The 22926-nt window shown below is 34.1% G+C and overlaps 12 non-coding genes across 12 annotated transcripts; all 12 read right to left on the bottom strand.

Annotated features, from left to right (window-relative positions):
- Positions 1-193: 193 nt before the first annotated feature.
- TRNAR-UCU (transfer RNA arginine (anticodon UCU)) lies at positions 194-279 on the bottom strand. Its single transcript is given in 2 exon segments — positions 194-229; positions 243-279. It is a non-coding gene; the product is annotated as a tRNA-Arg (tRNA).
- A 1439-nt stretch (positions 280-1718) lies between these two features.
- Positions 1719-1804, bottom strand: TRNAR-UCU (transfer RNA arginine (anticodon UCU)). The gene is given in 2 exon segments: positions 1719-1754; positions 1768-1804. It is a non-coding gene; the product is annotated as a tRNA-Arg (tRNA).
- A 2910-nt stretch (positions 1805-4714) lies between these two features.
- On the bottom strand, positions 4715-4800 carry TRNAR-UCU (transfer RNA arginine (anticodon UCU)). The gene is given in 2 exon segments: positions 4715-4750; positions 4764-4800. It is a non-coding gene; the product is annotated as a tRNA-Arg (tRNA).
- A 1439-nt stretch (positions 4801-6239) lies between these two features.
- TRNAR-UCU (transfer RNA arginine (anticodon UCU)) lies at positions 6240-6325 on the bottom strand. The gene is given in 2 exon segments: positions 6240-6275; positions 6289-6325. It is a non-coding gene; the product is annotated as a tRNA-Arg (tRNA).
- Positions 6326-10710: 4385 nt separating this feature from the next.
- Positions 10711-10796, bottom strand: TRNAR-UCU (transfer RNA arginine (anticodon UCU)). Its single transcript is given in 2 exon segments — positions 10711-10746; positions 10760-10796. It is a non-coding gene; the product is annotated as a tRNA-Arg (tRNA).
- A 2887-nt stretch (positions 10797-13683) lies between these two features.
- On the bottom strand, positions 13684-13769 carry TRNAR-UCU (transfer RNA arginine (anticodon UCU)). The gene is given in 2 exon segments: positions 13684-13719; positions 13733-13769. It is a non-coding gene; the product is annotated as a tRNA-Arg (tRNA).
- Positions 13770-15204: 1435 nt separating this feature from the next.
- Positions 15205-15290, bottom strand: TRNAR-UCU (transfer RNA arginine (anticodon UCU)). Its single transcript is given in 2 exon segments — positions 15205-15240; positions 15254-15290. It is a non-coding gene; the product is annotated as a tRNA-Arg (tRNA).
- A 1434-nt stretch (positions 15291-16724) lies between these two features.
- Positions 16725-16810, bottom strand: TRNAR-UCU (transfer RNA arginine (anticodon UCU)). Its single transcript is given in 2 exon segments — positions 16725-16760; positions 16774-16810. It is a non-coding gene; the product is annotated as a tRNA-Arg (tRNA).
- A 1435-nt stretch (positions 16811-18245) lies between these two features.
- TRNAR-UCU (transfer RNA arginine (anticodon UCU)) lies at positions 18246-18331 on the bottom strand. The gene is given in 2 exon segments: positions 18246-18281; positions 18295-18331. It is a non-coding gene; the product is annotated as a tRNA-Arg (tRNA).
- A 1435-nt stretch (positions 18332-19766) lies between these two features.
- On the bottom strand, positions 19767-19852 carry TRNAR-UCU (transfer RNA arginine (anticodon UCU)). Its single transcript is given in 2 exon segments — positions 19767-19802; positions 19816-19852. It is a non-coding gene; the product is annotated as a tRNA-Arg (tRNA).
- Positions 19853-21287: 1435 nt separating this feature from the next.
- TRNAR-UCU (transfer RNA arginine (anticodon UCU)) lies at positions 21288-21373 on the bottom strand. The gene is given in 2 exon segments: positions 21288-21323; positions 21337-21373. It is a non-coding gene; the product is annotated as a tRNA-Arg (tRNA).
- Positions 21374-22809: 1436 nt separating this feature from the next.
- TRNAR-UCU (transfer RNA arginine (anticodon UCU)) lies at positions 22810-22895 on the bottom strand. Its single transcript is given in 2 exon segments — positions 22810-22845; positions 22859-22895. It is a non-coding gene; the product is annotated as a tRNA-Arg (tRNA).
- Between the last annotated feature and the right edge of the window lie 31 nt (positions 22896-22926).

The following is a 22926-nucleotide window of genomic DNA, read 5'->3' as shown; positions in this document are numbered from 1 at the left end:
AGAACACCAAACACTAGACCAAAAATATGCAATAATGAATTGTGCCCTATCTGTTATCCATTGGGTCAGTGAGCCTTCAGTGGCTGAATTGCATAGTTCAATTTTAAATGTAACATCTAATTTGCTCTAAACGTTATTAACATTTTTCATCTTTTCAAGATCAACCGAGTTAAAGTATTAATGTCTCAAAATACGACGCTGGTGGGACTCGAACCCACAACCTTTGAATCACATCAGCTCCCTAGAAGTCCAATGCGCTATCCATTGCGCCACAGAGCCACAAGCCTTTTTGTTGAAGTAGGTGTTTTGTCAAATCTAGACAATATTTTCCTGATGATTAAATAACAGAAAGATTCCTGTTTTCTTTGTAACTTTGTTTTCGCCTTCTTATATGTAAAAGTAAAACTGGTCAGCAGGAAAATGCCTATGTTGTAGAAAAGAAAGATCTATTTTATATTAAAACTCCTTACATGCACTTTTTAGTCTTACATGCCAGCAGTTCATTTTAAATTACTAACAAAGGTCCCTGTTGGTAAAGTGTCACATAGAAATTCATGCAAGATAACAAAAGGGGTAGCTTTTGTTGGTTTCTAAATCTCAAGCTTTGATCTTTTTCACTTTCTCCAGATTCAATGCAGTAGCCACTGACCCTCAGGAACTTAAGCTGAGAAAAACGGATTGGAACATTAGTTTCGTTGTACGCTAATGGGCCACTGGTTTGGGAAGGAAATTAGTCAAAACAAAATAAATAATTTTATCCATGTGAAAAAACTATCAGAGAAGCTTTGTTTTAGTCCAAATAAATGCTGGGAAATTTCCTGGAGTCTCCTACTAGATATCCTGATTTTAGCAGTCAGCTATACTTTTCTTTAGATGTTTTTCCATTCCTCATTTTTTCCTTTTGCAGTTTTTCTAAGAATATCTAGGACTGTACAATAGTGGTGAAAAGTTTTCAGACTGATACCAAATTTGGCTTTCACAGTTTACTGCCTTAGATTTTATACTGGTAATTTGTGTTAACTCTAGATTATTCTGAAAAGAGATCAGATGAATTGCCCAAAATTGCAAACTCAGTTCTTACCATGAAAATTAAATTAATCGCAAAAAACTCATTTACACTAAATTTCAGTTTCCCAAAAATGACCTGCTTGTATGATTTCCGTGGTCTCATCAGCACAGCAGAAGGTGTTTATGAGGACAAGGCAGCTGATAACACTCTGTTCTTATCTTTAAACCTATTTTTTACTTTTAAGCAAACAATTGTCCATGTTTTGCATTAATGACATAAAATTGATACCAAAAAGCCATGCAAACATTTCATCAAACTATGGATGGACTGGAATGCTTGCACCAAAGTTGCATTTTTAAAGTTATAGTTGACAAATCAGCCAAAAATATCTAGAAACTCCAAATCCCGACATTAGAGATCATCAAGAAATATCTTGCAATCACATACAAATAAGAATTTTACAAAGGTTCAAATTCAAGAAAGAATATGGTCTACTGAATACAGGTAACAGAACACCAAACACTAGACACTAGACCAAAAATATGCAATAATGAATTGTGCCCTATCTGTTATCCATTGGGTCAGTGAGCCTTCAGTGGCTGAATTGCATAGTTCAATTTTAAATGTAACATCTAATTTGCTCTAAACGTTATTAACATTTTTCATCTTTTCAAGATCAACCGAGTTAAAGTATTAATGTCTCAAAATACGACGCTGGTGGGACTCGAACCCACAACCTTTGAATCACATCAGCTCCCTAGAAGTCCAATGCGCTATCCATTGCGCCACAGAGCCACAAGCCTTTTTGTTGAAGTAGGTGTTTTGTCAAATCTAGACAATATTTTCCTGATGATTAAATAACAGAAAGATTCCTGTTTTCTTTGTAACTTTGTTTTCGCCTTCTTATATGTAAAAGTAAAACTGGTCAGCAGGAAAATGCCTATGCTGTAGAAAAGAAAGATCTATTTTATATTAAAACTCCTTACATGCACTTTTTAGTCTTACATGCCAGCAGTTCATTTTAAATTACTATCAAAGGTCCCTGTTGGTAAAGTGTCACATAGAAATTCATGCAAGATAACAAAAGGGGTAGCTTTTGTTGGTTTCTAAATCTCAAGCTTTGATCTTTTTCACTTTCTCCAGATTCAATGCAGTAGCCACTGACCCTCAGGAACTTAAGCTGAGAAAAACGGATTGGAACATTAGTTTCATTGTACGCTAATGGGCCACTGGTTTGGGAAGGAAATTAGTCAAAACAAAATAAATAATTTTATCCATGTGAAAAAACTATCAGAGAAGCTTTGTTTTAGTCCAAATAAATGCTGGGAAATTTCCTGGAGTCTCCTACTAGATATCCTGATTTTAGCAGTCAGCTATACTTTTCTTTAGATGTTTTTCCATTCCTCATTTTTTCCTTTTGCAGTTTTTCTAAGAATATCTAGGACTGTACAATAGTGGTGAAAAGTTTTCAGACTGATACCAAATTTGGCTTTCACAGTTTACTGCCTTAGATTTTATACTGGTAATTTGTGTTAACTCTAGATTATTCTGAAAAGAGATCAGATGAATTGCCCAAAATTGCAAACTCAGTTCTTACCATGAAAATTAAATTAATCGCAAAAAACTCATTTCCACTAAATTTCAGTTTCCCAAAAATGACCTGCTTGTATGATTTCCGTGGTCTCATCAGCACAGCAGAAGGTGTTTATGAGGACAAGGCAGCTGATAACACTCTGTTCTTATCTTTAAACCTATTTTTTACTTTTAAGCAAACTATTGTCCATGTTTTGCATTAATGACATAAAATTGATACCAAAAAGCCATGCAAACATTTCATCAAACTATGGATGGACTGGAGAATGCTTGCACCAAAGTTGCATTTTTTAAAGTTATAGTTGACAAATCAGCCAAAAATATCTAGAAACTCCAAATCCCGACATTAGAGATCATCAAGAAATATCTTGCAATCACATACAAATAAGAATTTTAGAAAGGTTCAAATTCAAGAAAGAATATGGTCTACTGAATACAGGTAACAGAACACCAAACACTAGACCAAAAATATGCAATAATGAATTGTGCCCTATCTGTTATCCATTGTGTCAATGAGCCTTCAGTGGCTGAATTGCATAGTTCAATTTTAAATGTAACATCTAATTTGCTCTAAACGTTATTAACATTTTTCATCTTTTCAAGATGAACCGAGTTAAAGTATTAATGTCTCAAAATACGACTCTGGTGGGACTCGCTATCCATTGCGCCACAGAGCCACAAGCCTTTTTGTTGAAGTAGGTGTTTTGTCAAATCTAGACAATATTTTCCTGATGATTAAATAACAGAAAGATTCCTGTTTTCTTTGTAACTTTGTTTTCGCCTTCTTATATGTAAAAGTAAAACTGGTCAGCAGGAAAATGCCTATGTTGTAGAAAAGAAAGATCTATTTTATATTAAAACTCCTTACATGCACTTTTTAGTCTTACATGCCAGCAGTTCATTTTAAATTACTAACAAAGGTCCCTGTTGGTAAAGTGTCACATAGAAATTCATGCAAGATAACAAAAGGGGTAGCTTTTGTTGGTTTCTAAATCTCAAGCTTTGATCTTTTTCACTTTCTCCAGATTCAATGCAGTAGCCACTGACCCTCAGGAACTTAAGCTGAGAAAAACGGATTGGAATATTAGTTTCGTTGTACGCTAATGGGCCACTGGTTTGGGAAGGAAATTAGTCAAAACAAAATAAATAATTTTATCCATGTGAAAAAACTATCAGAGAAGATTTGTTTTAGTCCAAATAAATGCTGGGAAATTTCCTGGAGTCTCCTACTAGATATCCTGATTTTAGCAGTCAGCTATACTTTTCTTTAGATGTTTTTCCATTCCTCATTTTTTCCTTTTGCAGTTTTTCTAAGAATATCTAGGACTGTACAATAGTGGTGAAAAGTTTTCAGACTGATACCAAATTTGGCTTTCACAGTTTACTGCCTTAGATTTTATACTGGTAATTTGTGTTAACTCTAGATTATTCTGAAAAGAGATCAGATGAATTGCCCAAAATTGCAAACTCAGTTCTTACCATGAAAATTAAATTAATCGCAAAACACTCATTTCCACTAAATTTCAGTTTCCCAAAAATGACCTGCTTGTATGATTTCCGTGGTCTCATCAGCACAGCAGAAGGTGTTTATGAGGACAAGGCAGCTGATAACACTCTGTTCTTATCTTTAAACCTATTTTTTACTTTTAAGCAAACAATTGTCCATGTTTTGCATTAATGACATAAAATTGATACCAAAAAGCCATGCAAACATTTCATCAAACTATGGATGGACTGGAGAATGCTTGCACCAAAGTTGCATTTTTTAAAGTTATAGTTGACAAATCAGCCAAAAATATCTAGAAACTCCAAATCCCGACATTAGAGATCATCAAGAAATATCTTGCAATCACATACAAATAAGAATTTTAGAAAGGTTCAAATTCAAGAAAGAATATGGTCTACTGAATACAGGTAACAGAACACCAAACACTAGACCAAAAATATGCAATAATGAATTGTGCCCTATCTGTTATCCATTGGGTCAGTGAGCCTTCAGTGGCTGAATTGCATAGTTCAATTTTAAATGTAACATCTAATTTGCTCTAAACGTTATTAACATTTTTCATCTTTTCAAGATCAACCGAGTTAAAGTATTAATGTCTCAAAATACGACGCTGGTGGGACTCGAACCCACAACCTTTGAATCACATCAGCTCCCTAGAAGTCCAATGCGCTATCCATTGCGCCACAGAGCCACAAGCCTTTTTGTTGAAGTAGGTGTTTTGTCAAATCTAGACAATATTTTCCTGATGATTAAATAACAGAAAGATTCCTGTTTTCTTTGTAACTTTGTTTTCGCCTTCTTATATGTAAAAGTAAAACTGGTCAGCAGGAAAATGCCTATGTTGTAGAAAAGAAAGATCTATTTTATATTAAAACTCCTTACATGCACTTTTTAGTCTTACATGCCAGCAGTTCATTTTAAATTACTAACAAAGGTCCCTGTTGGTAAAGTGTCACATAGAAATTCATGCAAGATAACAAAAGGGGTAGCTTTTGTTGGTTTCTAAATCTCAAGCTTTGATCTTTTTCACTTTCTCCAGATTCAATGCAGTAGCCACTGACCCTCAGGAACTTAAGCTGAGAAAAACGGATTGGAACATTAGTTTCGTTGTACGCTAATGGGCCACTGGTTTGGGAAGGAAATTAGTCAAAACAAAATAAATAATTTTATCCATGTGAAAAAACTATCAGAGAAGCTTTGTTTTAGTCCAAATAAATGCTGGGAAATTTCCTGGAGTCTCCTACTAGATATCCTGATTTTAGCAGTCAGCTATACTTTTCTTTAGATGTTTTTCCATTCCTCATTTTTTCCTTTTGCAGTTTTTCTAAGAATATCTAGGACTGTACAATAGTGGTGAAAAGTTTTCAGACTGATACCAAATTTGGCTTTCACAGTTTACTGCCTTAGATTTTATACTGGTAATTTGTGTTAACTCTAGATTATTCTGAAAAGAGATCAGATGAATTGCCCAAAATTGCAAACTCAGTTCTTACCATGAAAATTAAATTAATCGCAAAAAACTCATTTACACTAAATTTCAGTTTCCCAAAAATGACCTGCTTGTATGATTTCCGTGGTCTCATCAGCACAGCAGAAGGTGTTTATGAGGACAAGGCAGCTGATAACACTCTGTTCTTATCTTTAAACCTATTTTTTACTTTTAAGCAAACAATTGTCCATGTTTTGCATTAATGACATAAAATTGATACCAAAAAGCCATGCAAACATTTCATCAAACTATGGATGGACTGGAATGCTTGCACCAAAGTTGCATTTTTAAAGTTATAGTTGACAAATCAGCCAAAAATATCTAGAAACTCCAAATCCCGACATTAGAGATCATCAAGAAATATCTTGCAATCACATACAAATAAGAATTTTACAAAGGTTCAAATTCAAGAAAGAATATGGTCTACTGAATACAGGTAACAGAACACCAAACACTAGACACTAGACCAAAAATATGCAATAATGAATTGTGCCCTATCTGTTATCCATTGGGTCAGTGAGCCTTCAGTGGCTGAATTGCATAGTTCAATTTTAAATGTAACATCTAATTTGCTCTAAACGTTATTAACATTTTTCATCTTTTCAAGATCAACCGAGTTAAAGTATTAATGTCTCAAAATACGACGCTGGTGGGACTCGAACCCACAACCTTTGAATCACATCAGCTCCCTAGAAGTCCAATGCGCTATCCATTGCGCCACAGAGCCACAAGCCTTTTTGTTGAAGTAGGTGTTTTGTCAAATCTAGACAATATTTTCCTGATGATTAAATAACAGAAAGATTCCTGTTTTCTTTGTAACTTTGTTTTCGCCTTCTTATATGTAAAAGTAAAACTGGTCAGCAGGAAAATGCCTATGCTGTAGAAAAGAAAGATCTATTTTATATTAAAACTCCTTACATGCACTTTTTAGTCTTACATGCCAGCAGTTCATTTTAAATTACTATCAAAGGTCCCTGTTGGTAAAGTGTCACATAGAAATTCATGCAAGATAACAAAAGGGGTAGCTTTTGTTGGTTTCTAAATCTCAAGCTTTGATCTTTTTCACTTTCTCCAGATTCAATGCAGTAGCCACTGACCCTCAGGAACTTAAGCTGAGAAAAACGGATTGGAACATTAGTTTCATTGTACGCTAATGGGCCACTGGTTTGGGAAGGAAATTAGTCAAAACAAAATAAATAATTTTATCCATGTGAAAAAACTATCAGAGAAGCTTTGTTTTAGTCCAAATAAATGCTGGGAAATTTCCTGGAGTCTCCTACTAGATATCCTGATTTTAGCAGTCAGCTATACTTTTCTTTAGATGTTTTTCCATTCCTCATTTTTTCCTTTTGCAGTTTTTCTAAGAATATCTAGGACTGTACAATAGTGGTGAAAAGTTTTCAGACTGATACCAAATTTGGCTTTCACAGTTTACTGCCTTAGATTTTATACTGGTAATTTGTGTTAACTCTAGATTATTCTGAAAAGAGATCAGATGAATTGCCCAAAATTGCAAACTCAGTTCTTACCATGAAAATTAAATTAATCGCAAAAAACTCATTTCCACTAAATTTCAGTTTCCCAAAAATGACCTGCTTGTATGATTTCCGTGGTCTCATCAGCACAGCAGAAGGTGTTTATGAGGACAAGGCAGCTGATAACACTCTGTTCTTATCTTTAAACCTATTTTTTACTTTTAAGCAAACTATTGTCCATGTTTTGCATTAATGACATAAAATTGATACCAAAAAGCCATGCAAACATTTCATCAAACTATGGATGGACTGGAGAATGCTTGCACCAAAGTTGCATTTTTTAAAGTTATAGTTGACAAATCAGCCAAAAATATCTAGAAACTCCAAATCCCGACATTAGAGATCATCAAGAAATATCTTGCAATCACATACAAATAAGAATTTTAGAAAGGTTCAAATTCAAGAAAGAATATGGTCTACTGAATACAGGTAACAGAACACCAAACACTAGACCAAAAATATGCAATAATGAATTGTGCCCTATCTGTTATCCATTGTGTCAATGAGCCTTCAGTGGCTGAATTGCATAGTTCAATTTTAAATGTAACATCTAATTTGCTCTAAACGTTATTAACATTTTTCATCTTTTCAAGATGAACCGAGTTAAAGTATTAATGTCTCAAAATACGACTCTGGTGGGACTCGCTATCCATTGCGCCACAGAGCCACAAGCCTTTTTGTTGAAGTAGGTGTTTTGTCAAATCTAGACAATATTTTCCTGATGATTAAATAACAGAAAGATTCCTGTTTTCTTTGTAACTTTGTTTTCGCCTTCTTATATGTAAAAGTAAAACTGGTCAGCAGGAAAATGCCTATGTTGTAGAAAAGAAAGATCTATTTTATATTAAAACTCCTTACATGCACTTTTTAGTCTTACATGCCAGCAGTTCATTTTAAATTACTAACAAAGGTCCCTGTTGGTAAAGTGTCACATAGAAATTCATGCAAGATAACAAAAGGGGTAGCTTTTGTTGGTTTCTAAATCTCAAGCTTTGATCTTTTTCACTTTCTCCAGATTCAATGCAGTAGCCACTGACCCTCAGGAACTTAAGCTGAGAAAAACGGATTGGAATATTAGTTTCGTTGTACGCTAATGGGCCACTGGTTTGGGAAGGAAATTAGTCAAAACAAAATAAATAATTTTATCCATGTGAAAAAACTATCAGAGAAGATTTGTTTTAGTCCAAATAAATGCTGGGAAATTTCCTGGAGTCTCCTACTAGATATCCTGATTTTAGCAGTCAGCTATACTTTTCTTTAGATGTTTTTCCATTCCTCATTTTTTCCTTTTGCAGTTTTTCTAAGAATATCTAGGACTGTACAATAGTGGTGAAAAGTTTTCAGACTGATACCAAATTTGGCTTTCACAGTTTACTGCCTTAGATTTTATACTGGTAATTTGTGTTAACTCTAGATTATTCTGAAAAGAGATCAGATGAATTGCCCAAAATTGCAAACTCAGTTCTTACCATGAAAATTAAATTAATCGCAAAACACTCATTTCCACTAAATTTCAGTTTCCCAAAAATGACCTGCTTGTATGATTTCCGTGGTCTCATCAGCACAGCAGAAGGTGTTTATGAGGACAAGGCAGCTGATAACACTCTGTTCTTATCTTTAAACCTATTTTTTACTTTTAAGCAAACAATTGTCCATGTTTTGCATTAATGACATAAAATTGATACCAAAAAGCCATGCAAACATTTCATCAAACTATGGATGGACTGGAGAATGCTTGCACCAAAGTTGCATTTTTTAAAGTTATAGTTGACAAATCAGCCAAAAATATCTAGAAACTCCAAATCCCGACATTAGAGATCATCAAGAAATATCTTGCAATCACATACAAATAAGAATTTTAGAAAGGTTCAAATTCAAGAAAGAATATGGTCTACTGAATACAGGTAACAGAACACCAAACACTAGACCAAAAATATGCAATAATGAATTGTGCCCTATCTGTTATCCATTGTGTCAATGAGCCTTCAGTGGCTGAATTGCATAGTTCAATTTTAAATGTAACATCTAATTTGCTCTAAACGTTATTAACATTTTTCATCTTTTCAAGATCAACAGAGTTAAAGTATTAATGTCTCAAAATACGACTCTGGTGGGACTCGCTATCCATTGCGCCACAGAGCCACAAGCCTTTTTGTTGAAGTAGGTGTTTTGTCAAATCTAGACAATATTTTCCTGATGATTAAATAACAGAAAGATTCCTGTTTTCTTTGTAACTTTGTTTTCGCCTTCTTATATGTAAAAGTAAAACTGGTCAGCAGGAAAATGCCTATGTTGTAGAAAAGAAAGATCTATTTTATATTAAAACTCCTTACATGCACTTTTTAGTCTTACATGCCAGCAGTTCATTTTAAATTACTAACAAAGGTCCCTGTTTGTAAAGTGTCACATAGAAATTCATGCAAGATAGCAAAAGGGGTAGCTTTTGTTGGTTTCTAAATCTCAAGCTTTGATCTTTTTCACTTTCTCCAGATTCAATGCAGTAGCCACTGACCCTCAGGAACTTAAGCTGAGAAAAACGGATTGGAACATTAGTTTCGTTGTACGCTAATGGGCCACTGGTTTGGGAAGGAAATTAGTCAAAACAAAATAAATAATTTTATCCATGTGAAAAAACTATCAGAGAAGCTTTGTTTTAGTCCAAATAAATGCTGGGAAATTTCCTGGAGTCTCCTACTAGATATCCTGATTTTAGCAGTCAGCTATACTTTTCTTTAGATGTTTTTCCATTCCTCATTTTTTCCTTTTGCAGTTTTTCTAAGAATAACTAGGACTGTACAATAGTGGTGAAAAGTTTTCAGACTGATACCAAATTTGGCTTTCACAGTTTACTGCCTTAGATTTTATACTGGTAATTTGTGTTAACTCTAGATTATTCTGAAAAGAGATCAGATGAATTGCCCAAAATTGCAAACTCAGTTCTTACCATGAAAATTAAATTAATCGCAAAAAACTCATTTCCACTAAATTTCAGTTTCCCAAAAATGACCTGCTTGTATGATTTCCGTGGTCTCATCAGCACAGCAGAAGGTGTTTATGAAGACAAGGCAGCTGATAACACTCTGTTCTTATCTTTAAACCTATTTTTTACTTTTAAGCAAACAATTGTCCATGTTTTGCATTAATGACATAAAATTGATACCAAAAAGCCATGCAAACATTTCATCAAACTATGGATGGACTGGAGAATGCTTGCACCAAAGTTGCATTTTTTAAAGTTATAGTTGACAAATCAGCCAAAAATATCTAGAAACTCCAAATCCCGACATTAGAGATCATCAAGAAATATCTTGCAATCACATACAAATAAGAATTTTAGAAAGGTTCAAATTCAAGAAAGAATATGGTCTACTGAATACAGGTAACAGAACACCAAACACTAGACCAAAAATATGCAATAATGAATTGTGCCCTATCTGTTATCCATTGTGTCAATGAGCCTTCAGTGGCTGAATTGCATAGTTCAATTTTAAATGTAACATCTAATTTGCTCTAAACGTTATTAACATTTTTCATCTTTTCAAGATGAACCGAGTTAAAGTTTTAATGTCTCAAAATACGACTCTGGTGGGACTCGAACCCACAACCTTTGAATCACATCAGCTCCCTAGAAGTCCAATGCGCTATCCATTGCGCCACAGAGCCACAAGCCTTTTTGTTGAAGTAGGTGTTTTGTCAAATCTAGACAATATTTTCCTGATGATTAAATAACAGAAAGATTCCTGTTTTCTTTGTAACTTTGTTTTCGCCTTCTTATATGTAAAAGTAAAACTGGTCAGCAGGAAAATGCCTATGTTGTAGAAAAGAAAGATCTATTTTATATTAAAACTCCTTACATGCACTTTTTAGTCTTACATGCCAGCAGTTCATTTTAAATTACTAACAAAGGTCCCTGTTGGTAAAGTGTCACATAGAAATTCATGCAAGATAACAAAAGGGGTAGCTTTTGTTGGTTTCTAAATCTCAAGCTTTGATCTTTTTCACTTTCTCCAGATTCAATGCAGTAGCCACTGACCCTCAGGAACTTAAGCTGAGAAAAACGGATTGGAATATTAGTTTCGTTGTACGCTAATGGGCCACTGGTTTGGGAAGGAAATTAGTCAAAACAAAATAAATAATTTTATCCATGTGAAAAAACTATCAGAGAAGCTTTGTTTTAGTCCAAATAAATGCTGGGAAATTTCCTGGAGTCTCCTACTAGATATCCTGATTTTAGCAGTCAGCTATACTTTTCTTTAGATGTTTTTCCATTCCTCATTTTTTCCTTTTGCAGTTTTTCTAAGAATATCTAGGACTGTACAATAGTGGTGAAAAGTTTTCAGACTGATACCAAATTTGGCTTTCACAGTTTACTGCCTTAGATTTTATACTGGTAATTTGTGTTAACTCTAGATTATTCTGAAAAGAGATCAGATGAATTGCCCAAAATTGCAAACTCAGTTCTTACCATGAAAATTAAATTAATCGCAAAAAACTCATTTCCACTAAATTTCAGTTTCCCAAAAATGACCTGCTTGTATGATTTCCGTGGTCTCATCAGCACAGCAGAAGGTGTTTATGAGGACAAGGCAGCTGATAACACTCTGTTCTTATCTTTAAACCTATTTTTTACTTTTAAGCAAACAATTGTCCATGTTTTGCATTAATGACATAAAATTGATACCAAAAAGCCATGCAAACATTTCATCAAACTATGGATGGACTGGAGAATGCTTGCACCAAAGTTGCATTTTTTAAAGTTATAGTTGACAAATCAGCCAAAAATATCTAGAAACTCCAAATCCCGACATTAGAGATCATCAAGAAATATCTTGCAATCACATACAAATAAGAATTTTAGAAAGGTTCAAATTCAAGAAAGAATATGGTCTACTGAATACAGGTAACAGAACACCAAACACTAGACCAAAAATATGCAATAATGAATTGTGCCCTATCTGTTATCCATTGTGTCAATGAGCCTTCAGTGGCTGAATTGCATAGTTCAATTTTAAATGTAACATCTAATTTGCTCTAAACGTTATTAACATTTTTCATCTTTTCAAGATGAACCGAGTTAAAGTATTAATGTCTCAAAATACGACTCTGGTATACGACACAAGCCTTTTTGTTGAAGTAGGTGTTTTGTCAAATCTAGACAATATTTTCCTGATGATTAAATAACAGAAAGATTCCTGTTTTCTTTGTAACTTTGTTTTCGCCTTCTTATATGTAAAAGTAAAACTGGTCAGCAGGAAAATGCCTATGTTGTAGAAAAGAAAGATCTATTTTATATTAAAACTCCTTACATGCACTTTTTAGTCTTACATGCCAGCAGTTCATTTTAAATTACTAACAAAGGTCCCTGTTGGTAAAGTGTCACATAGAAATTCATGCAAGATAACAAAAGGGGTAGCTTTTGTTGGTTTCTAAATCTCAAGCTTTGATCTTTTTCACTTTCTCCAGATTCAATGCAGTAGCCACTGACCCTCAGGAACTTTAGCTGAGAAAAACGGATTGGAACATTAGTTTCATTGTACGCTAATGGGCCACTGGTTTGGGAAGGAAATTAGTCAAAACAAAATAAATAATTTTATCCATGTGAAAAAACTATCAGAGAAGATTTGTTTTAGTCCAAATAAATGCTGGGAAATTTCCTGGAGTCTCCTACTAGATATCCTGATTTTAGCAGTCAGCTATACTTTTCTTTAGATGTTTTTCCATTCCTCATTTTTTCCTTTTGCAGTTTTTCTAAGAATATCTAGGACTGTACAATAGTGGTGAAAAGTTTTCAGACTGATACCAAATTTGGCTTTCACAGTTTACTGCCTTAGATTTTATACTGGTAATTTGTGTTAACTCTAGATTATTCTGAAAAGAGATCAGATGAATTGCCCAAAATTGCAAACTCAGTTCTTACCATGAAAATTAAATTAATCGCAAAAAACTCATTTCCACTAAATTTCAGTTTCCCAAAAATGACCTGCTTGTATGATTTCCGTGGTCTCATCAGCACAGCAGAAGGTGTTTATGAGGACAAGGCAGCTGATAACACTCTGTTCTTATCTTTAAACCTATTTTTTACTTTTAAGCAAACAATTGTCCATGTTTTGCATTAATGACATAAAATTGATACCAAAAAGCCATGCAAACATTTCATCAAACTATGGATGGACTGGAGAATGCTTGCACCAAAGTTGCATTTTTTAAAGTTATAGTTGACAAATCAGCCAAAAATATCTAGAAACTCCAAATCCCGACATTAGAGATCATCAAGAAATATCTTGCAATCACATACAAATAAGAATTTTAGAAAGGTTCAAATTCAAGAAAGAATATGGTCTACTGAATACAGGTAACAGAACACCAAACACTAGACCAAAAATATGCAATAATGAATTGTGCCCTATCTGTTATCCATTGTGTCAATGAGCCTTCAGTGGCTGAATTGCATAGTTCAATTTTAAATGTAACATCTAATTTGCTCTAAACGTTATTAACATTTTTCATCTTTTCAAGATGAACCGAGTTAAAGTATTAATGTCTCAAAATACGACTCTGGTGGGACTAGAACCCACAACCTTTGAATCACATCAGCTCCCTAGAAGTCCAATGCGCTATCCATTGCGCCACAGAGCCACAAGCCTTTTTGTTGAAGTAGGTGTTTTGTCAAATCTAGACAATATTTTCCTGATGATTAAATAACAGAAAGATTCCTGTTTTCTTTGTAACTTTGTTTTCGCCTTCTTATATGTAAAAGTAAAACTGGTCAGCAGGAAAATGCCTATGTTGTAGAAAAGAAAGATCTATTTTATATTAAAACTCCTTACATGCACTTTTTAGTCTTACATGCCAGCAGTTCATTTTAAATTACTAACAAAGGTCCCTGTTGGTAAAGTGTCACATAGAAATTCATGCAAGATAACAAAAGGGGTAGCTTTTGTTGGTTTCTAAATCTCAAGCTTTGATCTTTTTCACTTTCTCCAGATTCAATGCAGTAGCCACTGACCCTCAGGAACTTTAGCTGAGAAAAACGGATTGGAACATTAGTTTCATTGTACGCTAATGGGCCACTGGTTTGGGAAGGAAATTAGTCAAAACAAAATAAATAATTTTATCCATGTGAAAAAACTATCAGAGAAGATTTGTTTTAGTCCAAATAAATGCTGGGAAATTTCCTGGAGTCTCCTACTAGATATCCTGATTTTAGCAGTCAGCTATACTTTTCTTTAGATGTTTTTCCATTCCTCATTTTTTCCTTTTGCAGTTTTTCTAAGAATATCTAGGACTGTACAATAGTGGTGAAAAGTTTTCAGACTGATACCAAATTTGGCTTTCACAGTTTACTGCCTTAGATTTTATACTGGTAATTTGTGTTAACTCTAGATTATTCTGAAAAGAGATCAGATGAATTGCCCAAAATTGCAAACTCAGTTCTTACCATGAAAATTAAATTAATCGCAAAAAACTCATTTCCACTAAATTTCAGTTTCCAAAAAATGACCTGCTTGTATGATTTCCGTGGTCTCATCAGCACAGCAGAAGGTGTTTATGAGGACAAGGCAGCTGATAACACTCTGTTCTTATCTTTAAACCTATTTTTTACTTTTAAGCAAACAATTGTCCATGTTTTGCATTAATGACATAAAATTGATACCAAAAAGCCATGCAAACATTTCATCAAACTATGGATGGACTGGAGAATGCTTGCACCAAAGTTGCATTTTTTAAAGTTATAGTTGACAAATCAGCCAAAAATATCTAGAAACTCCAAATCCCGACATTAGAGATCATCAAGAAATATCTTGCAATCACATACAAATAAGAATTTTAGAAAGGTTCAAATTCAAGAAAGAATATGGTCTACTGAATACAGGTAACAGAACACCAAACACTAGACCAAAAATATGCAATAATGAATTGTGCCCTATCTGTTATCCATTGTGTCAATGAGCCTTCAGTGGCTGAATTGCATAGTTCAATTTTAAATGTAACATCTAATTTGCTCTAAACGTTATTAACATTTTTCATCTTTTCAAGATGAACCGAGTTAAAGTATTAATGTCTCAAAATACGACTCTGGTGGGACTCGAACCCACAACCTTTGAATCACATCAGCTACCTAGAAGTCCAATGCGCTATCCATTGCGCCACAGAGCCACAAGCCTTTTTGTTGAAGTAGGTGTTTTGTCAAATCTAGACAATATTTTCCTGATGATTAAATAACAGAAAGATTCCTGTTTTCTTTGTAACTTTGTTTTCGCCTTCTTATATGTAAAAGTAAAACTGGTCAGCAGGAAAATGCCTATGTTGTAGAAAAGAAAGATCTATTTTATATTAAAACTCCTTACATGCACTTTTTAGTCTTACATGCCAGCAGTTCATTTTAAATTACTAACAAAGGTCCCTGTTGGTAAAGTGTCACATAGAAATTCATGCAAGATAACAAAAGGGGTAGCTTTTGTTGGTTTCTAAATCTCAAGCTTTGATCTTTTTCACTTTCTCCAGATTCAATGCAGTAGCCACTGACCCTCAGGAACTTTAGCTGAGAAAAACGGATTGGAACATTAGTTTCATTGTACGCTAATGGGCCACTGGTTTGGGAAGGAAATTAGTCAAAACAAAATAAATAATTTTATCCATGTGAAAAAACTATCAGAGAAGATTTGTTTTAGTCCAAATAAATGCTGGGAAATTTCCTGGAGTCTCCTACTAGATATCCTGATTTTAGCAGTCAGCTATACTTTTCTTTAGATGTTTTTCCATTCCTCATTTTTTCCTTTTGCAGTTTTTCTAAGAATATCTAGGACTGTACAATAGTGGTGAAAAGTTTTCAGACTGATACCAAATTTGGCTTTCACAGTTTACTGCCTTAGATTTTATACTGGTAATTTGTGTTAACTCTAGATTATTCTGAAAAGAGATCAGATGAATTGCCCAAAATTGCAAACTCAGTTCTTACCATGAAAATTAAATTAATCGCAAAAAACTCATTTCCACTAAATTTCAGTTTCCCAAAAATGACCTGCTTGTATGATTTCCGTGGTCTCATCAGCACAGCAGAAGGTGTTTATGAGGACAAGGCAGCTGATAACACTCTGTTCTTATCTTTAAACCTATTTTTTACTTTTAAGCAAACAATTGTCCATGTTTTGCATTAATGACATAAAATTGATACCAAAAAGCCATGCAAACATTTCATCAAACTATGGATGGACTGGAGAATGCTTGCACCAAAGTTGCATTTTTTAAAGTTATAGTTGACAATCAGCCAAAAATATCTAGAAACTCCAAATCCCGACATTAGAGATCATCAAGAAATATCTTGCAATCACATACAAATAAGAATTTTAGAAAGGTTCAAATTCAAGAAAGAATATGGTCTACTGAATACAGGTAACAGAACACCAAACACTAGACCAAAAATATGCAATAATGAATTGTGCCCTATCTGTTATCCATTGTGTCAATGAGCCTTCAGTGGCTGAATTGCATAGTTCAATTTTAAATGTAACATCTAATTTGCTCTAAACGTTATTAACATTTTTCATCTTTTCAAGATGAACCGAGTTAAAGTATTAATGTCTCAAAATACGACTCTGGTGGGACTAGAACCCACAACCTTTGAATCACATCAGCTCCCTAGAAGTCCAATGCGCTATCCATTGCGCCACAGAGCCACAAGCCTTTTTGTTGAAGTAGGTGTTTTGTCAAATCTAGACAATATTTTCCTGATGATTAAATAACAGAAAGATTCCTGTTTTCTTTGTAACTTTGTTTTCGCCTTCTTATATGTAAAAGTAAAACTGGTCAGCAGGAAAATGCCTATGTTGTAGAAAAGAAAGATCTATTTTATATTAAAACTCCTTACATGCACTTTTTAGTCTTACATGCCAGCAGTTCATTTTAAATTACTAACAAAGGTCCCTGTTGGTAAAGTGTCACATAGAAATTCATGCAAGATAACAAAAGGGGTAGCTTTTGTTGGTTTCTAAATCTCAAGCTTTGATCTTTTTCACTTTCTCCAGATTCAATGCAGTAGCCACTGACCCTCAGGAACTTTAGCTGAGAAAAACGGATTGGAACATTAGTTTCATTGTACGCTAATGGGCCACTGGTTTGGGAAGGAAATTAGTCAAAACAAAATAAATAATTTTATCCATGTGAAAAAACTATCAGAGAAGATTTGTTTTAGTCCAAATAAATGCTGGGAAATTTCCTGGAGTCTCCTACTAGATATCCTGATTTTAGCAGTCAGCTATACTTTTCTTTAGATGTTTTTCCATTCCTCATTTTTTCCTTTTGCAGTTTTTCTAAGAATATCTAGGACTGTACAATAGTGGTGAAAAGTTTTCAGACTGATACCAAATTTGGCTTTCACAGTTTACTGCCTTAGATTTTATACTGGTAATTTGTGTTAACTCTAGATTATTCTGAAAAGAGATCAGATGAATTGCCCAAAATTGCAAACTCAGTTCTTACCATGAAAATTAAATTAATCGCAAAAAACTCATTTCCACTAAATTTCAGTTTCCAAAAAATGACCTGCTTGTATGATTTCCGTGGTCTCATCAGCACAGCAGAAGGTGTTTATGAGGACAAGGCAGCTGATAACACTCTGTTCTTATCTTTAAACCTATTTTTTACTTTTAAGCAAACAATTGTCCATGTTTTGCATTAATGACATAAAATTGATACCAAAAAGCCATGCAAACATTTCATCAAACTATGGATGGACTGGAGAATGCTTGCACCAAAGTTGCATTTTTTAAAGTTATAGTTGACAAATCAGCCAAAAATATCTAGAAACTCCAAATCCCGACATTAGAGATCATCAAGAAATATCTTGCAATCACATACAAATAAGAATTTTAGAAAGGTTCAAATTCAAGAAAGAATATGGTCTACTGAATACAGGTAACAGAACACCAAACACTAGACCAAAAATATGCAATAATGAATTGTGCCCTATCTGTTATCCATTGTGTCAATGAGCCTTCAGTGGCTGAATTGCATAGTTCAATTTTAAATGTAACATCTAATTTGCTCTAAACGTTATTAACATTTTTCATCTTTTCAAGATGAACCGAGTTAAAGTATTAATGTCTCAAAATACGACTCTGGTGGGACTAGAACCCACAACCTTTGAATCACATCAGCTCCCTAGAAGTCCAATGCGCTATCCATTGCGCCACAGAGCCACAAGCCTTTTTGTTGAAGTAGGTGTTTTGTCAAATCTAGACAATATTTTCCTGATGATTAAATAACAGAAAGATTCCTGTTTTCTTTGTAACTTTGTTTTCGCCTTCTTATATGTAAAAGTAAAACTGGTCAGCAGGAAAATGCCTATGTTGTAGAAAAGAAAGATCTATTTTATATTAAAACTCCTTACATGCACTTTTTAGTCTTACATGCCAGCAGTTCATTTTAAATTACTATCAAAGGTCCCTGTTGGTAAAGTGTCACATAGAAATTCATGCAAGATAACAAAAGGGGTAGCTTTTGTTGGTTTCTAAATCTCAAGCTTTGATCTTTTTCACTTTCTCCAGATTCAATGCAGTAGCCACTGACCCTCAGGAACTTAAGCTGAGAAAAACGGATTGGAACATTAGTTTCGTTGTACGCTAATGGGCCACTGGTTTGGGAAGGAAATTAGTCAAAACAAAATAAATAATTTTATCCATGTGAAAAAACTATCAGAGAAGCTTTGTTTTAGTCCAAATAAATGCTGGGAAATTTCCTGGAGTCTCCTACTAGATATCCTGATTTTAGCAGTCAGCTATACTTTTCTTTAGATGTTTTTCCATTCCTCATTTTTTCCTTTTGCAGTTTTTCTAAGAATATCTAGGACTGTACAATAGTGGTGAAAAGTTTTCAGACTGATACCAAATTTGGCTTTCACAGTTTACTGCCTTAGATTTTATACTGGTAATTTGTGTTAACTCTAGATTATTCTGAAAAGAGATCAGATGAATTGCCCAAAATTGCAAACTCAGTTCTTACCATGAAAATTAAATTAATCGCAAAAAACTCATTTCCACTAAATTTCAGTTTCCCAAAAATGACCTGCTTGTATGATTTCCGTGGTCTCATCAGCACAGCAGAAGGTGTTTATGAGGACAAGGCAGCTGATAACACTCTGTTCTTATCTTTAAACCTATTTTTTACTTTTAAGCAAACAATTGTCCATGTTTTGCATTAATGACATAAAATTGATACCAAAAAGCCATGCAAACATTTCATCAAACTATGGATGGACTGGAGAATGCTTGCACCAAAGTTGCATTTTTTAAAGTTATAGTTGACAAATCAGCCAAAAATATCTAGAAACTCCAAATCCCGACATTAGAGATCATCAAGAAATATCTTGCAATCACATACAAATAAGAATTTTAGAAAGGTTCAAATTCAAGAAAGAATATGGTCTACTGAATACAGGTAACAGAACACCAAACACTAGACCAAAAATATGCAATAATGAATTGTGCCCTATCTGTTATCCATTGGGTCAGTGAGCCTTCAGTGGCTGAATTGCATAGTTCAATTTTAAATGTAACATCTAATTTGCTCTAAACGTTATTAACATTTTTCCTCTTTTCAAGATCAACCGAGTTAAAGTATTAATGTCTCAAAATACGACTCTGGTGGGACTCGAACCCACAACCTTTGAATCACATCAGCTCCCTAGAAGTCCAATGCGCTATCCATTGCGCCACAGAGCCACAAGCTTTTTTGCTGATGTAGGTGTTTTGTCAAATCTAGACAATATTTTCCTGATGATTAAATAACAGAAAGATTCCTGTTTTCTTTGTAACTTTGTTTTCGCCTTCTTATATGTAAAAGTAAAACTGGTCAGCAGGAAAATGCCTATGTTGTAGAAAAGAAAGATCTATTTTATATTAAAACTCCTTACATGCACTTTTTAGTCTTACATGCCAGCAGTTCATTTTAAATTACTATCAAAGGTCCCTGTTGGTAAAGTGTCACATAGAAATTCATGCAAGATAACAAAAGGGGTAGCTTTTGTTGGTTTCTAAATCTCAAGCTTTGATCTTTTTCACTTTCTACAGATTCAATGCAGTAGCCACTGACCCTCAGGAACTTAAGCTGAGAAAAACGGATTGGAACATTAGTTTCGTTGTACGCTAATGGGCCACTGGTTTGGGAAGGAAATTAGTCAAAACAAAATAAATAATTTTATCCATGTGAAAAAACTATCAGAGAAGCTTTGTTTTAGTCCAAATAAATGCTGGGAAATTTCCTGGAGTCTCCTACTAGATATCCTGATTTTAGCAGTCAGCTATACTTTTCTTTAGATGTTTTTCCATTCCTCATTTTTTCCTTTTGCAGTTTTTCTAAGAATATCTAGGACTGTACAATAGTGGTGAAAAGTTTTCAGACTGATACCAAATTTGGCTTTCACAGTTTACTGCCTTAGATTTTATACTGGTAATTTGTGTTAACTCTAGATTATTCTGAAAAGAGATCAGATGAATTGCCCAAAATTGCAAACTCAGTTCTTACCATGAAAATTAAATTAATCGCAAAAAACTCATTTCCACTAAATTTCAGTTTCCCAAAAATGACCTGCTTGTATGATTTCCGTGGTCTCATCAGCACAGCAGAAGGTGTTTATGAGGACAAGGCAGCTGATAACACTCTGTTCTTATCTTTAAACCTATTTTTTACTTTTAAGCAAACAATTGTCCATGTTTTGCATTAATGACATAAAATTGATACCAAAAAGCCATGCAAACATTTCATCAAACTATGGATGGACTGGAGAATGCTTGCACCAAAGTTGCATTTTTTAAAGTTATAGTTGACAAATCAGCCAAAAATATCTAGAAACTCCAAATCCCGACATTAGAGATCATCAAGAAATATCTTGCAATCACATACAAATAAGAATTTTAGAAAGGTTCAAATTCAAGAAAGAATATGGTCTACTGAATACAGGTAACAGAACACCAAACACTAGACCAAAAATATGCAATAATGAATTGTGCCCTATCTGTTATCCATTGGGTCAGTGAGCCTTCAGTGGCTGAATTGCATAGTTCAATTTTAAATGTAACATCTAATTTGCTCTAAACGTTATTAACATTTTTCCTCTTTTCAAGATCAACCGAGTTAAAGTATTAATGTCTCAAAATACGACTCTGGTGGGACTCGAACCCACAACCTTTGAATCACATCAGCTCCCTAGAAGTCCAATGCGCTATCCATTGCGCCACAGAGCCACAAGCTTTTTTGCTGATGTAGGTGTTTTGTCAAATCTAGACAATATTTTCCTGATGATTAAATAACAGAAAGATTCCTGTTTTCTTTGTAACTTTGTTTTCGCCTTCTTATATGTAAAAGTAAAACTGGTCAGCAGGAAAATGCCTATGTTGTAGAAAAGAAAGATCTATTTTATATTAAAACTCCTTACAAGCACTTTTTAGTCTTACATGCCAGCAGTTCATTTTAAATTACTAACAAAGGTCCCTGTTGGTAAAGTGTCACATAGAAATTCATGCAAGATAACAAAAGGGGTAGCTTTTGTTGGTTTCTAAATCTCAAGCTTTGATCTTTTTCACTTTCTACAGATTCAATGCAGTAGCCACTGACCCTCAGGAACTTAAGCTGAGAAAAACGGATTGGAACATTAGTTTCGTTGTACGCTAATGGGCCACTGGTTTGGGAAGGAAATTAGTCAAAACAAAATAAATAATTTTATCCATGTGAAAAAACTATCAGAGAAGCTTTGTTTTAGTCCAAATAAATGCTGGGAAATTTCCTGGAGTCTCCTACTAGATATCCTGATTTTAGCAGTCAGCTATACTTTTCTTTAGATGTTTTTCCATTCCTCATTTTTTCCTTTTGCAGTTTTTCTAAGAATATCTAGGACTGTACAATAGTGGTGAAAAGTTTTCAGACTGATACCAAATTTGGCTTTCACAGTTTACTGCCTTAGATTTTATACTGGTAATTTGTGTTAACTCTAGATTATTCTGAAAAGAGATCAGATGAATTGCCCAAAAATTGCAAACTCAGTTCTTACCATGAAAATTAAATTAATCGCAAAAAACTCATTTCCACTAAATTTCAGTTTCCCAAAAATGACCTGCTTGTATGATTTCCGTGGTCTCATCAGCACAGCAGAAGGTGTTTATGAGGACAAGGCAGCTGATAACACTCTGTTCTTATCTTTAAACCTATTTTTTACTTTTAAGCAAACAATTGTCCATGTTTTGCATTAATGACATAAAATTGATACCAAAAAGCCATGCAAACATTTCATCAAACTATGGATGGACTGGAGAATGCTTGCACCAAAGTTGCATTTTTTAAAGTTATAGTTGACAAATCAGCCAAAAATATCTAGAAACTCCAAATCCCGACATTAGAGATCATCAAGAAATATCTTGCAATCACATACAAATAAGAATTTTAGAAAGGTTCAAATTCAAGAAAGAATATGGTCTACTGAATACAGGTAACAGAACACCAAACACTAGACCAAAAATATGCAATAATGAATTGTGCCCTATCTGTTATCCATTGTGTCAATGAGCCTTCAGTGGCTGAATTGCATAGTTCAATTTTAAATGTAACATCTAATTTGCTCTAAACGTTATTAACATTTTTCATCTTTTCAAGATGAACCGAGTTAAAGTATTAATGTCTCAAAATATGACTCTGGTGGGACTAGAACCCACAACCTTTGAATCACATCAGCTCCCTAGAAGTCCAATGCGCTATCCATTGCGCCACAGAGCCACAAGCCTTTTTGTTGAAGTAGGTGTTTTGT

This window comes from Dendrobates tinctorius, unplaced genomic scaffold, assembly GCF_039654945.1.
Source record: "Dendrobates tinctorius isolate UK_male_01 unplaced genomic scaffold, ASM3965494v1 ptg000011l, whole genome shotgun sequence".
NCBI lineage: Eukaryota > Metazoa > Chordata > Amphibia > Anura > Dendrobatidae > Dendrobates > Dendrobates tinctorius.
Note: the sequence above shows the minus strand (reverse complement) of the source record. Positions and strands in the feature narration are given on the sequence as shown.